General features: G+C 29.3%; 1 protein-coding gene across 1 annotated transcript in view; it reads right to left on the bottom strand.

Annotated features, from left to right (window-relative positions):
• The window catches only part of LOC123295174 (protein tweety), a 42,534-nt gene extending 27,006 nt beyond the window's left edge, over window positions 1-15,528 (bottom strand). Inside the window, exon 1 of the mRNA XM_044876417.1 lies at window positions 15,399-15,528. The gene's annotated coding sequence lies outside the window, so the exon portion shown is untranslated. The remainder of the gene's footprint in view (window positions 1-15,398) is intronic.
• Window positions 15,529-15,804: the final 276 nt, after the last annotated feature.

Consider the following 15,804-nt stretch of genomic DNA (forward strand, 5'->3'; position numbering starts at 1 on the left):
ATTTCAACAACAAAAACATAACAATGTTTTAATTAAAAGTATATTATTTGAGAATAATTATAATGTTAATGACATTTTTATTGATTGTTGTAAAAATTTTTCTAACTATTATTATATGTATGTTTTGTCGACCTCCCATGGGGATAAATGGTTACAAAACTCTATAAATTAATACAGTAGAATCTCGATAAGTTAAAGTCCAAGGGAAACACAAAATATTTTAAGTTATAGAGGTTTTAAGTTATCAAGAGTCTATGTTAGGTAAAGGTTAATATAGAGGTATGTACATGTTTCTATGTACCCTAGTTAATATAGAGGTATGTACATGTTTCTATGTAGTGACTGAGGGCCTATACAGAGATTATTTATTTAAGTTATAGAGGTTGCGTATTTTAAGTTATAGAGGTTTTGGGCTCTGATGGGAAGGGAACATAGTATTTTTTGAAGTAACAGAGGTTTTTATGTTACCGAGGTTTAAGCTATCGAGATTCTACTGTACATACTTTTGTTTTGTTTATTTGAAATATAATTGAAACAAAAATAAATGTTTTCATTTTTGTTTGGTAAAAAAACGCCAATAATTTTGGATATTGATCATAATTAAATATAATGAATGTTGAATCGAGTGATGATTCATCTTTACAATTGCAATTCAAGTACCCAAAAGACACGTTTTTAAACACATTTTATGATTCATTAAAACTGGAATTTCAAATAGTGGTTATATGTAAGTGCCATCCCAGTAACTTTAAACTAACTTAAATATTCTCATTGTTACTTCGTTTGGTAATCCTTATCTTAGAAATTGATAAATTTTTATACTTTTGTATCTTATCCGCGATTGATCATATAAACATTGTCGCGATAAAGCATATAAACTTATCCTAATATAACAAAAGCAAAAATTAATAGACATTTATAAACTAGTGAAAACAAACAATTGACTGAGTTGTTGAAATACCATATATAGACCATGTTGATTATGCAATTATAAGTAAAGAAGGCTAGCCACTCTTAGATAGCCACACATACATACATGTCACACACACACATAACGCAAATTTTCATATAATACATACTATATAATTTGCGCCCTTACTGGTAAACAGTGATGTTTACGATTAAGTGTTTCAAACAAAAGTTGTTTATTATTATAAGGAACATTTTTTACATTTAAACTTTTGTTCTATCTCTAACGGTTTACAAGACCCAATTGACCATGTTGCTCATTTACGAACTCGACCTTACTTTATCCATCCTAAGCACGCTATAAACATTTCAACTTGATATCTCTTGTAGTTTTCGACTTATCGGTTGACAGGCGGATAGACATCAGACGTTTCGTTGCATTACAGGAACTACTTCTCCGGCTTCATACTTTTATTGTTAAGCATCCAGGCTTTAGACCTCTAGTCAAAAACCATTTAAAAATTGATTCAATTTATTCAAATTCGAGTGTACTTGAAACATAAACAATACCCAATGTATTTAAATGTAACAAAAAAGTGGTTTTGCAAAAATCGTCTGGTTAAACAGTTCAGTTAGAATAATGCAGACACATTCTACGTGAACCAACCCACAACAAGAGTGAAGCCGGTTTCAAATACTTCATCTTTAAAAAAACAAAATCAAAAAGACGAGATAGCTTTTAAGTACTAAATCTAGGCTACTTGTTTTTATTTACAACAGAATTTTAAGCGGTTCATTGACGTTCAATAATTTATACTTACAAATCATTATTTTCAGTATTCCTCGTTACTCTTAAACAGTTCGTATTTCAGACTTTCAGAGTGAACGAATTAGCAAAGCTATTAAAGCATTTGCATACCTAAAATAGTGCCGTGCAATTTAGAAGCACTCTACATAACAAGAAGTGGTCTTAGTATGTGTGCGTAGTCATGGTAGGGACAATAAAATCGATGCTAGCGCTTCCAGTGAAAAATTTTGACGATAAAGGACGCTGTAATGACTTATTTGCAGTTCTTTACATGTTAATATTATAGAAAATGTCAAATTAAAATTATTGAAAAACACTAATTAATTTAACTAAATGCATTAAAAATTGTGAAAATAAGAAATCAAATTGTACAAATATTATTTTTCAAATATAAATTATCATAATTATTTATTTAAATTTGTACGACAATAATATTAAATTTTCAATGTAAGTTATAAATGCAATCCATACAATTATATATGCATCCATACAATTCTATAATTTAAGTAATGTATCGTTACCATGGAAATGCCTCCTATAAAACTCACGCACGGTGCGAATAGCTACAGATCATTAATTCTAAGAGATACTGAATGTCTATGGGTCACTTTTTTATGCCTCTATAAATCGTAATTACATATTTTTAAACTATAAATTAATTTTATTTTTTTAATTTTAATTAATATACAAAGTCGTCTCTGTTTATGAATAATATTCTTTTTTATGACCATTTTAAAGTGGAAGTCTTATAAGGATGTAGTCCATAAGCGACAGACATTTCAATTGTTATTGTTATTGCTTGATGAATATTAAAACAATTCACATGATACAGATGGATTTTAATTTTAATGTTTATAATAAATATGTGTGGTATGTTTATCAATGCAATTCTGTTTGCAACTTTATGCAATCAATTATGTAAGTATTAGGGATAGGGAGCTTAAATATTTGTAACACTCTGAATTCATAAAAAAATGTAAGCAATACGATGGCGACAATTTTAGTATACAATCTTGATATATCAAAGAATACAATTCTGAATAAAGAAGGTCAAATTGATTATTTAGATTGAGGGCCACCACGAGTTTTTTTTAAATGATTTAAATACATACTTGAAACTTCGTGAGTGGCTTCTTTCTTTTGACGAGTCTAACAAACTTTCCTCTCAAAATTTTTTCGAAAAGGCTGCGTTTTCAAATGAGCTTGATGACGTCATATTTGAGTTATAGTTCTGAAAATACGCAGCAAATAGTCTTTATATTTAAAATTGCAATTGTCCAGCGACGCGGTTGGGTTAAGTTTCTGAGATATCGCAATGTTTTGATCAATTTTAGTCAGTTTCTCAAAAACTATTAGATCAGTCAACAAATGCACCCGATTTTTGTACTTTTTGGGTCAAAATTACCTTTTAAACTTAGTTTTATCGAAATTGAGGATTTAAAAATTTTTTCGATTTTTTGCAATTTTTTTAAGGGGTACCCCTTTGTAAAGATCGAGAAAAAAGCAAACAAAATTTTGCTATGGAATTTGATGAAATTCGGTGCACGGGGTAATTTTGTCCAAAAAGTATAAAAATCAGGTTAATTTAATGATTGGGTGCAGAGTTTCTGAGATATCGCAATATTTGGATCGATTTTAGTCCGTATCTCAAAAACTATTCGATAAGTCAACAAATGCACCAGATTTTTGTACTTTTTGGGTCAAAATTACCTTATATACTGAGTTTTATCGAAATTGAGGATATAAAATTTTTTTGGATTTTTTGCATTTTTTTTAAGGGGTACCCCTTTGAAAAAATCGAGAAAAATGTTGTTATGGAATTTGATGAAACTCGGTGGATGGGGTAATTTTTATCCAAAAAGTACAAAAATCAGGTTAATTTAATGATTTTTTTTTATAGAAAGTTACAATGTCGGCGAGTATCATGGGCAAAATTTCTAGTCTTCATAGTCTTTGTTTTAAAAAAGAAAAATTTCCCAGCAAAGCGGGCAGGCATCTGCTAGTTAAGACAAATAACTTCTGATAAATATTTCGATTTCATAAAAAATGTTAACTTACAGGAAAACACAAATCAGAAGTTTAAATTTGTAGTAAATTTTTTTTCTGTAACTTTTATAACGATAAATATTTGTATTTTATTATTATGAACTGAGAAATTCTACATTGTGAAAGAGTTATAGCTTATTTCATATATATGAGGAGGTTGCATGTCACACACAAAATGCATATTTGTTAACTTTACTTACAAACTATTAACATCGAACATATTCTTGGTATCTGTTAACGTCACATAAGAATTTCATATTTCTAGATATTTACTGTCTTTGACAAACAACCATAATAAAGAGTGAATAGCAACTTTGACAATTTGTCAGACATTTTAAGGCCACATTTTTACTTACGATAATCATAAACTTAAAAAGAAAAACAAAATTTTAATAGATAGAAAATCAAAACGTGACAAAAACAAATTACAGATTGTAGTCAAATTTATTGTTCTGCACTTAAGCGGAAATGACAAATACCTTCATCAAATATAAAAATCATAATGTTGGGCAAAGACTTCCTCATCAAGTTGTATTTTGGTTTTGGATGTGAACAACCTCATTTACTGTTTAATGTTCAGTGTTTCATCTATCACTAACAACTCTTCCTCCCCCCTCACAAATACAAAACTACAAATCTCAGATCTTCTCAGTCTTTATTGAGGAAAAACTAAATTGTTATCCTCGAAATTTAGAGCATAATGCCGAGAATTACATCTTCAGATAGCATTTATTGTATAAAATTTTTGTAAAAACAGATAAAAGATTTATTACAGAAAAAACGGTCAAATGATAAAATTTAGTAAATTATTTTTTTAAACTTTTTGAAGGATATTTCCATTTTTAACTCCCGAATATATCTCAAAGAGGTGTTTATCTGTGGCATCGTGTGGTGTTTATCTGTGGCATCGTAGCTTCGAAACGGATGAACCGATTTTTAAGCCGGACATGCATGTTACGATATACCTGCGCAGGCTATAGCACACACACGCTACCATAGACCGGAAGATTTCTAGAAAAAACGAAAAACGACGTTTTCTCTGCCAAAGAAACTAGGCACAAGGTAGGGTCTACTTTCCTGCGCAAGTAGTAAGAATCGAATTTCGATTCTTCTCCGGTCGTCTGCACAGATCGATGCATCTGAATAGATATGCCAGGTACTCACGCTCCGGTTTACCGAAACTTGTATGCCCGGTCTTAACTATGATTTAAAAAAATCTGTTCAGTTCGGAAAGTTTCCCCGGAAAAAACCAAATTTTCAACGTTTAAAATACTTGACTGATCTCTACAGCCCCCTCAAATTTGGAAAAATTTGGTGAATTGTAATAAGCAGTTGTAATTTATATGCAATTAATTATTCTATTCTATTCTATTTGCAAGGGTTTGTCCGTACATTTGAAATTGCTGAAATCTAAAATACGAAATAAAGAACTTTATTTGAAAATTTATTCTGCAATAATTATAGGAGTACAAACAACAGGCGTTGCTTAGGTAATATTTGTCTACAAAGCAAAGTCGTTTCTATCGAATGTATGTACATACATTCGATAGAAACGCAATTGCAATGACGTTACATATTCTCCTTATATTGCCTGGAAGTTTAAACTGTTTTTCTTCCCTATCTTTTCTTATTTGGCTAGATATCGAATAAGATCGAAAAACCATAAATTCCCATCATTCATTTGCTACAGTTTCCAACCATTACCGCGTCCAACACACACACATTTTACTTTTATTAAACAGTCTTAAAGCATTGTAGACACTTCAAAACGCATAAAGTTTATTTCCTACAATGAAATTTTTTTTAAATCAATACAATTCTGTAAAATTTGTGACTGTAAAAGTATTTACTTGATTATCTTTGAAGTAATCACACATAGATGATTCATTCTATAAGTTTTCAAATAATTTGTTATGATGCATCGTAATAAAGATTTCATTTTTGTTCATAATATCAATTCAATAGAATAAACTAAATGTTATTATTTTTTTTGAATACATATTCATATTCATAATCTAATCATTTTAATGTCAACGTACATTTATTTACACACACAAAGATTATGTATTTTGTTTAGCTATTTATCAATTCAGTAAGATAATAATTTGTTTAAATGTATTCAATTCTTGTTTTCATAGTTTGATCGACGAAAAGATACATCATTCTTATGCCCTGAATGTACTGCGTGTACACAGATGAAGTTAACGAATTGATAAAAAAACATTCTTTATTAAAATAGTCCAGTTTGTTATAGACCCGGAGTATTGTTGTAATTACGAGTTGGTTGGGTTCTGAAGTTTTTGGCCCTTGCGTTCAAAAATGAGATGCTACTATAGAAATCTTTTTCGGTCTAAATTCTTATGGGTCTATTTTTTTCGATCTATTTTTTCCAAAATCCCCATTATACTTAGTCTTTTGGAGCTTTTTTCAGTTAACCCACCCTGAATAAATTTCCGCCACATAAAAACATATAGAGTTATTTTAGAATAATTTTCTGTTTTGAATGCAGAAAACCATTATCTGAGTTTAGAGATTGGAAAATCTTAAGGGCCAGAAAACTAAAGTTCGTTTATTGTACTACATATTAAAATCTTCAATTGGACTAAAATATAAATAACTATTGGAACAATCGACTGGGAGATGAATTTTTTTGAACTTCTAACGCTAGGAAAGGTGGTCGTAAGTTAGTTTAGGTTAGGTTATATTGGCTATCCACGAGATACACACTTAGGCCATAGGACGCATTGTGATAACATACTTCAGCTCTTCAATTATTTTGTGAAGGTGAGTGCACCTCCTTCATGCAAATACCATGCACTACTTTGTTGTGACGGCGGAAATGGAACCCACTACCCCAGGCATTTCGCGAACGAAATTGGTTACGCTTTAACCAACGGATCTACTAGTTGTCGTAAACCCAAAAAATACCTGAAACATTCGTTTCGATCTTAACAAATTTTTATGTATTACGGACTTTTTATTACATCTTGTATATTTATAATACGTATAAATAGGACTAAAAACATTTCTTCATACGTGAAGAAATAAAAAGATACGTAAAAACATATGAATCGTATCCTTTTGGCAACACTGCGAATAGGTAAAAAGGAATGCGAATTATATGCATATATATCATTACCTAGAGACATGCGTGTTATACTAGCAAAATATACAGTGTGATAATTAAAAAATTACTTACAAACGAGTTTTTATTATTATTTATTATTTTTTATTACTTCTATTTTTAATAAACTTTAAATCACGATCATATTTAATGATTCCTAAGTGTAACAAATTCAAGGAATGTGACACAACATTCTTTATTATTACAATTATTATCAGGGTTAGATTACCTTAGCCTCTCTACCAAGTAAAATAAGACTCGTAAGATAAAAACCTCTTTTAATTTAAATTTCGATTAATTACCTCAATTTTCTAAATCAATTTTTGTATTATTATTCTCTTCTTTTGTATCTTATTCTTTATTATTATTCTAATGGATAGCGTATGTTACTCGTTGCTAACAGGCTTTTGTCCAATAAGAATAAATAGGTCGGATTAAAGTTTCTAATGATTAAAAAGTTATGAAAATGGTAATTCAAAAATATGGTAACACATAAAATATCAATTGGGACGGAGCAAAAAAAAAAAAAGGTTTTTGATTCGTGTGTCCATATTGGAAATGTAGACGGACAATAGAAATTTTTACAATTTTTCCGAGCCTATAACTCAAAAACTAATTGTCTGAATATAATGGAATTTAGCATGTACAATCTTAACATTAAAACGCTCAGATTGACTCAATTTTTAACCCTCGAACCAAAAAAGGGGTGTTATAATTTTGACCGCCTAAACGAATGCACCGAATTTGATTTTTTTTGTTTCGTTTGAAAGGTAATTTAATGGAGAATGTTCTTAGCTTTGTTTCAAGCGTGAATTTAGTGTTCCGCACCCGTAACAACTAAAAAAAGAGGCGATGATCCTCAAAATCAGTTCAGTTTGGAGAAGATTCTAAGGTAAAAAGGTAATTTAATGGAGAGTGTTCTTAGATATGTTTAAAGTGCGAGTTTAGGGTTCCGTAACTGAACAAATTTGTGGGAGTTTTTTTTAAATCTTGTAAATTTCACTTGTCCCAAAAGAATTCGGAAAAAAATACCAATTCGAAGATTTTCATGTTAAATTCCATTACATGTGGATAATTACTTTTTGAGTAATAGATAAAATTTTTTATTAAAGTACGTCTATCATTTATATTATATCTTAAGATCCATGCTCTATAGATATTTTGTCTTACTTATCTTTTAGTTAATCCAGCCCTGATTATTATTATTATTATTATTATATCGTCCCAACATTATTCAACCATTATTATTATATTGTCCACCTGAGGACTTACCTACTTGGATTTTCTATAAAAATTACATTCAAACATACATACACAGCACCAGTGTACGTACCACAGACACACATGTAAAGAGAAGAAATAATATAATAAAATAACCAGCAGCTGTGTATGTGTGTTATGTTGGATTTGATGCATTCAATCAACGTATTTAAAACATACGAAAACATAAATATGAAAGTGTGTCCCCCCATCGAAACCGCTGAAGTTAGTACACGTTAGGTTAGGTTGTTCGAGCGGTTGTCCTGGGATGGGACACACTTTGGCCCATCCCCGGCCACTACTCCGTGAACCATTTGGAGCTGTTTAAGAACAGCAGGAGAGCTTTGACGTCGACGGACTTTAGGTCGGAAAGGTCGTCAAAGAGAGACTGGCTCAAGTAAGTCTATCTCCTCATGAAAAGAGCTGGGCAGTCACAGAGAAGACTTATATGTATTTTATGGATCGTGTGCCCTTGGAGATTTTAGATTTACCCATAATGAAAATGTTAAAATTTTATTTGATGCAGTTGACAATACAAATAAGTAAGATACAAAGCTCAAGCCCCGACAGCCTTCATAAATAACAAGTGAAAACAAACAATAGACTGAGTTAATTGTTGAAATACCATGCATAAATAGTGTTGATTACTCTATCACATTGCACATACATATATATATATACAATTTATATAATACATACTATACAATTTACGCCTAATTTGCGCCCTCGCGGGTAAATAGTGATGTTTACGAAAAAATGTTTCAAACAAAAGTTGTTTATTTTTTGATAAAAAAACATTTTTTACATTTAAACTTTTGTTCTATCTCTAACAATTTACAAGATGGGTCCTACGGACCCAAGACCCAATTGACCTATGTTGCTCATTTACGAACTCGGCCTCACTTTTTACGTCCTGAGTACGCTGTAAAAATTTTGAGTTTGATATCTTTTTTCGTTTTTGAGTTATCGTGTCCACAGACGGACGGACGGACGGACAACCGGAATTGGACTAATTAGGTGATTCTATGAACACCTATACCAAAATTTTGTTCGTAGCATCAATATTTTTGAGCGTTACAAACTTGGGACTAAACTTAGTATACCATGCATATTACATGTATGCATGGTATAAAAATATAGGACAAAAGTGTTCCAAGAAGATTTAAGAGGACACCCTTTAGAGATATTAAAATACATACACGCATATACACAAAGGATTTATTCTACAAAGTACACAGTAAAGCTTAGTTGCACGTATAGTTTTAAAGCAGTGATATTAAACCATTATATTAAATATGGGACGAAACTCGTTGAAAAGTTAAACATTACCTACGCAAATGAAAAACAGAAAACCTATTCGTTGTGTGCTTAGTCATGATAGAGACAATAAAATCGATGCCAGCGCTCCCAGTGAAAAATTTTGGCGATAAAGGAGGGTATTATGACTAATTTACAATTCTTTACATGTTAATGTTATAGAAAATGTCCAATGAAAATTATTGAAAAACACTAATTAATTAAACTTAATGCATTAAAAAATGCATGTATTTGTTCAAAAAAGTTAAAAAAAGAGAAAAAATTATTGACCTTTTCATTGTTGAAATATAATAACGCAAACTTAAATAATTTTATTGTTGAACAGAAACAACTATAGTAGAATGTAGAAGTATTGTAAACAACTTATCACATACACGGAATAAAAGAAAAGTGTATAAAACGGGGAAGGGAGGGGGGTATTATGAGGCGAATATAATGATCAGCCTTTGTGACATTTTTTTAAATAGAACTCTTCCGAATAACAAGCTCAAAACATTCGTCATATTTATTGCTTTAACCGTACCTGGATAAACAAACTTATATTCAAGATTTACCGCCATCACATATTAAATGGGCGCATTTGTATTCTGTTCATGTAAAACACTTAAAATATTACAAATCAGCAATGAGCACAAATAAACAATGGAAAAAAAGTTTTTTTATACAGCTTTTTAAGTCATATTTTCTCCGAAAATATGGACTAATGCACTGCAGAACTTGAATGCAGAACGATGTTATATGTTGACTATCGTTGTTTATTTTATCTATTTATTTATTTATTTATTTATTTTAGCAATTTTATTGAAAGTAATATATTCATGATTGAAATACAATGTTTTTATGTTGAACTTGAAAATTGCAATGTTATTTTATTATGCTTTCTTTCAAACTTTAAAAAATATGATTTATTATTTCATCTTAATTTCTTTTAAAACCACAAAATTGTACATGACATGTTGTAAACAAATGTACCTATTATTGTCTATATGTATAAAAATTGAAACTAACTGATCGATCAACGCACTGCTGGAACCGCTCGGTCTAGAAGCATAAAATTTCGTACACTCGGTCCTTAAATGACCCATGTAAATAATTATATATAGTTATATAGTCGTTTTTTTTGACTTCCAGTGATTTACAATATTTACAAAAGAGAATTAAAATTATTCTTCTCACAAGCGGTATGTTAGGAATGCTTCTTTATAAATTGAAACTATAAAATTTCGTACACACGGTCCTTAAATGACCCATGTAAATAATTATATATAGTTATATAGTCGTTTTTTTTTTTGACTTCCAGTGATTTACAATATTTACAAAAGAGAATTAAAATTATTCTTCTCACAAGCGGTATGTTAGGAATGCTTCTTTATAAATTGAAACTATATTATGAAGTCATGAGTATACAAAAGTATACTGTATTACTATTTTCAAAAGCTACTTATTACAAAACTGACAATTGATTTCAACAATTTAGAGTGGGTCACCAGGGAAAAAATTTGTTTTTGAAGAGAATGTTTTTACGGATTTGCACACATACAAGTATTAAGACTATTCCTACAAAAGGGTCTATAAGTGCCTTTCAGGGGTGTCAACTTTCCATTCGCTTTTTCATCTTTTTGATTATCACAGGCTCTTCAAAGTGAACTAAACTTTGATGATGTCAACATTTCAGCACCTCCACCCTCTTTAATTTGTGGAAATATCATGTCTTTTCGCAGATTTTAAGGATTTGCCTACCACTACTTTCCAACAAAATTGAAAGAGTTGAAAATTTGTCTGAGAATTGATTTAAGGCTAAGACTAAGTGTCTTTTGATTGTACCCCCTCTCAGGAAAGAGACAGTTTTGCCACTTTTTTTTTATAAATATTTCGTTGCGTTCAAAAAATGAAAAAACAAATTCTACATCAATAAAAAGCATCTAACAACAAGAAGCATCTAGTAAGGAGGAAATATTACGTTAATTACGGAGCTCGGCTGCTCACTTGTTTTTTTCTTACATGCACTGAGCTACTAACAAAATAACAATTATTATTATGTTAGTACAAATGCAAGTATGATACATTCATATAAAAGAGACACAAATTGACCTATTTATCGATCAATAGTTCATCAACGAAACAATACCCTTTTCCTTGAATGAGAGTGTGAGGTATTTCGAAACAAAGGGTATAGATGAATATGTAATTTCGAAACCGGCACATCTCGCATACATTTTTTTATACGAATATAATCTAAATGCCTCTCTGCGCCTGTTATTATTTTCGAAAAAGGCAAAATTTTGTTATTAATTCTACTGTTGACGTCATGGCAAATATAGAAAAGCTCTAGGATTAGTTCTACTGTCGTCATAGCATGTATAGAAAAATTTCGAAAAGGTCACAACTCTTTTATGACGAAATATTACGAAATAACGACGAATAACTCAAAAACGAAAAGAGATATCAAACTGAAATTTGTATACCGTGCTCAGGACGTAAAAAGTGAGGCCAAGTTTGTAAAAGAGTAATGAAGGTCAATTGGATCTCGTAAACCGTTAGAGAACAAAAGTTTAAATGTAAAAAATGTCCCTTATAAAAAATACACAACTTTTGTTTGAAACATTTTTTCGAAAATATCATTGTTTACCGATGAGAGCGTAAACAATAATTAAGGAAATTTAATTTTATGCATCCTATCTCGAAAATTAGAGAACTTTTCATCTTAAAATTTCGGATCCAACCTACCTTTTTTCCGCTGTTCAAGTATTTTGACGAACAATCAAATTTTGTTTTAATTCAATATTTTTGACGTAGTTTTATTTAAGATTTAAAAGTACTTTTAAACATAATCACTAGACAATTAGTTTTGAGAAATTATTTTTATACCAGCAATAGACAATAAAAAAAATATGTAATATTAATTTACAGTTATCTATATAGCAGCGGAAATAAACATAGCTTAAGTTTTTTTACATTTTAATTTTTTAGATATTTATACAGCGTAGCCAGGAAAATATTTTTATTTCAAAATATAAGTTACGATTAAAAGTTCCGTATCTACAAATAAAATTGAATAAAAAATGTTTAACAAGTAAGCTTTTCATTGTACTAAAAAGTAAAAAAAAAAATTTTCTTTGAGTTGCTCATATATGACTGTTTGTAAAAATTGGAGGAGGTTATGAATACAGTCATGTATAAGGAAAAAAAATTCTTTTTTACTTAATACAATAAAAGCTAGTCCTTTAAAATAAAAAACTACTTTTAACAAAACAGACTTCAAAAGAAAAACTTTTCCAAAACAAATTAATATGCACTAAAAAGTAAAAAAATAATGATTATATAATGTAGTTAAAATTATTGTTATTTTTGGAGTTTTTGGAGTCGGCGTCAGTCAAGGAACCAACTCTGACAGAACAGTTTGCTACATTAGCTTGGCTGACACCGACTCCAAACATAACAATAATTTTAACTACATTATATTATCGTTGTTTTTATACTTTTTAGTGCATATTAATTTGTTTTGGAAAAGTTTTTCTTTTGAATTCGATTTTCTTTTTGTTAAAAGTTTTTTTTTTTTTGTGATTTTTAGTGAATCTGAAGTACACTAACTAATTTGTCACTAAAAAAAGGAACATTGAAGTCATGATATTGAGTTATTCGTCCTCTTGTCGCGCATACTTAATGCAAATTTAAGACTTTTATGGTTTTCTCATAGATGGCCGTTGTCAGAAATGAAATGAGACCACACGGGAAGCACCAGCTTTCAAATAGATAAAGAATCATCCAAATCGGTTCACCCAGTCGAAAGTTCTGAGGTAACACACATAAAAAAATACAGTCAAATTGATTACCCACTCCTTTTTTGTTTGAAGTGGGTTAAAAACCACATTCAATAAACAAATTTAAGTGTTTAAAAATACGGAACCATTAGCTTATAGAAAACTTCATGCTTGTCCCAATTTTATAACAAAGTTGCATTTATCAAATAGAAAGTAAGTAGGAATAACAGATGTGCGTGGGTGTCTAGTATCATTTGATTTGGTACAAGTTCGTTGCATCATGATTAGAACTAATTTAATCGATTAAATACGTAGTAAATTATTGGATATGAATCCACGGCTAGTCCCCTGTAGCTTATAACCGCTCTTTCTTGTTCATTCTTTAACAACCACATTTTAATTTTAAAACTTTCAACTCAATTTTTACTGTTTAAAAGTCTTATTGATAATCAATTTTAGCTATCGATAAATGTCGAGACTTATTTTAACAATCAATGTTCAAATTCATTTGAAAACGCAGCACTTTCGAAAAAAAAGTCACAGAGAGAAGGTACGGACTAACCTGTTTCCTCACGAAGTTTCAAGTATGTATTCATCATTTAACAAAAAGGATATTGTCCCGCGGACTATAATTTTTGTTAATCTCCATGTCTACATCAAAAAGTAAAAGAATTCGTACTTTAAGAAAACTTTTTTTTTTCCGCCTCATAAAATTAAAACCTTACTTTCTTTTCAATTGGAAGTTGTTAAAAATTTTGGGGAGTAAAATACAATCATACTTATTACAATTTTAATGAAATATTTGAATACATAACAGTATATAATTATCATTTTGTCCAGTTTTTACATTCCCTAGCACACTAGTTCTAAAATTAAAAAATAAACTTTTATAACTCGTGTGCTATGGAATGTAAAAACTGGACAAATTGATAATTTAATAGTGATATGTATTCAAAATGTTAAGAATCGGCTCTATTTGTCAATTTGTAGTAGGATATGAGTTTAAAGTTCAGATTTTGATTAAATATCTTAAAAAATGTGACCCCCATCATCCTGTGAGACTGCAAAATTTCAAATCGATATTCCCCTGTAAATAAGAAAAATATGAGGGTGTCATATTTAAAAAATGTGGGCTGACTGTATATTAATCCGATCTGCCCGTAATCCATCATATTGCATTATCAATTTTTGAAAATCTCATAAATTATAAAATTATTACTTTAATTTCTATTCATATTTATCGATGGATCTGATGATTTATTGATATTTTGAATCATTAAAATCAAGTATCAATTTCTCCATGATTGATAAGAAATGAATTTTATGCCGCTATATGCATCGGAGCATTAAATCAAATTCCATGTATTTAAAAGACACTGTCAATAATCAGTGAATGAATGAATGCATTTAGGAAAAAGTGAATAGAACCCTAAAATAACAATTCAAAAAAAATAGGTATATATATGTTGTCCAGATGTTTCGTAATCTGTCTTTTACAATTAGATACGAGTATTGACAATAATAGTTAAATCTTTTCTTAAATTACTTAACAAGTCATTTAAGTAAACATCAGCTTTTATCCTTAATAATGATCTATTTTGTACTCATTCCCCTTAAAGTTCAACGCAGATAAAAATATGACGAGTTACAGATTTATAATTAATTTTGATAATAAAACAATTACTTAGAAAAATATAATTAATATTGACCATAATTAAAATGTTTTAATTAAATTTTATCTTATCTTGTATAAAAACATATGACAGACACAACGCATAAATTTAAAATAATCCAATTTCAATGTGATTTTGACATAAAATTGGATACTATTCTCAAAAAAAAATACATAAAAGTGAATCAAATAATCTTATATCGAAACACACATGCCGTAAAAAATATAAGGGTGGGTGAATACACCCTTATATCTTTATCATATACATTACACAAATAAACAAATCACAGAAATATTAGTCACTGGGATGAAAAGAAATCCAAAGATCTTTAATCTGTTTTATATATCTACACTTTGGAATAAATAATAATATAATATTTTGATATGTTTGATACTTATAAAATATAAAAATAATAGTATTTATAAATTAAAAATATTTTAAATAATAAATCAAAACAATTTATAAATAATTTCATTGATATTTTAATAATAAAAACTTACAAAAATGTTTGCAAATATAAATTATTTTAACAAAACACACACCCTCACTTTACACTACACTATTTCGACATTAGTCGTTTACTCACATTTAGATTTACTACAAATGTTTACACTACTGCCAGAGCTACAGACAGGAGTATGGAGATACTTTTTTTAAACAAAGATAGATATATAAGTATCACGAACTTAAAAAATATATGGATTGTATATTTACAATATTCAATTGAATTTTTTTGATATAATTTCTTATTTTTTGTAGCCATATTTGTTATATTTTTGTATACAATGCATTAATTTTTTATGTATTATTGTGTAATTTCATATTTCCATTCTAAGGATGATTTATTTTCATAGCTAGATTATCCCAGTCCAGTCTTTGTTTTCAATGTTTTTGTTTTTATGGATA

Source organism: Chrysoperla carnea, chromosome 3, assembly GCF_905475395.1.
Source record: "Chrysoperla carnea chromosome 3, inChrCarn1.1, whole genome shotgun sequence".
In the NCBI taxonomy this organism is placed as follows: domain Eukaryota; kingdom Metazoa; phylum Arthropoda; class Insecta; order Neuroptera; family Chrysopidae; genus Chrysoperla; species Chrysoperla carnea.